Raw genomic sequence first — 423 nt, 5'->3', positions numbered from 1 at the left:
GCATTTTACAGTGGTTTGCCATTAGGGTATTCATTCAGATAATGTTTTCCTTCTAGGAAAACCTCAAACATTTTTTAAACCTAAAAATATTTAAAACAAAGGGGTGTTGTGTTGATTCCTACATTATTCTTCACTTATCATTTTGGCTTTTTTCCTTTGAATTATTGAACTAGAAAGGTACTTAAGTATGGAAGATTTATTGCTCTAGTTTGCGTGAAATAAAGTTTTATTAGTGGGAGGCAAATATAACTCACTTAAATAGGTAATGTTTGAGTTGGAATATGGTTACGGAAGCATTTTGATTTGTCTTTTTAAATGCTTTATTTTTTTAAAAAATGATTTATTTCTATGAAATTATAGGGACCACCAGTATTTCAATAGAACCTGTGTAGGGACTGGAAGTACTTGGCAGGGTAGCAGCAA

Source organism: Galeopterus variegatus, unplaced genomic scaffold, assembly GCF_000696425.1.
Source record: "Galeopterus variegatus unplaced genomic scaffold, G_variegatus-3.0.2 Scaffold19036, whole genome shotgun sequence".
Classification (NCBI taxonomy): Eukaryota; Metazoa; Chordata; class Mammalia; order Dermoptera; family Cynocephalidae; genus Galeopterus; species Galeopterus variegatus.
Note: the sequence above shows the minus strand (reverse complement) of the source record.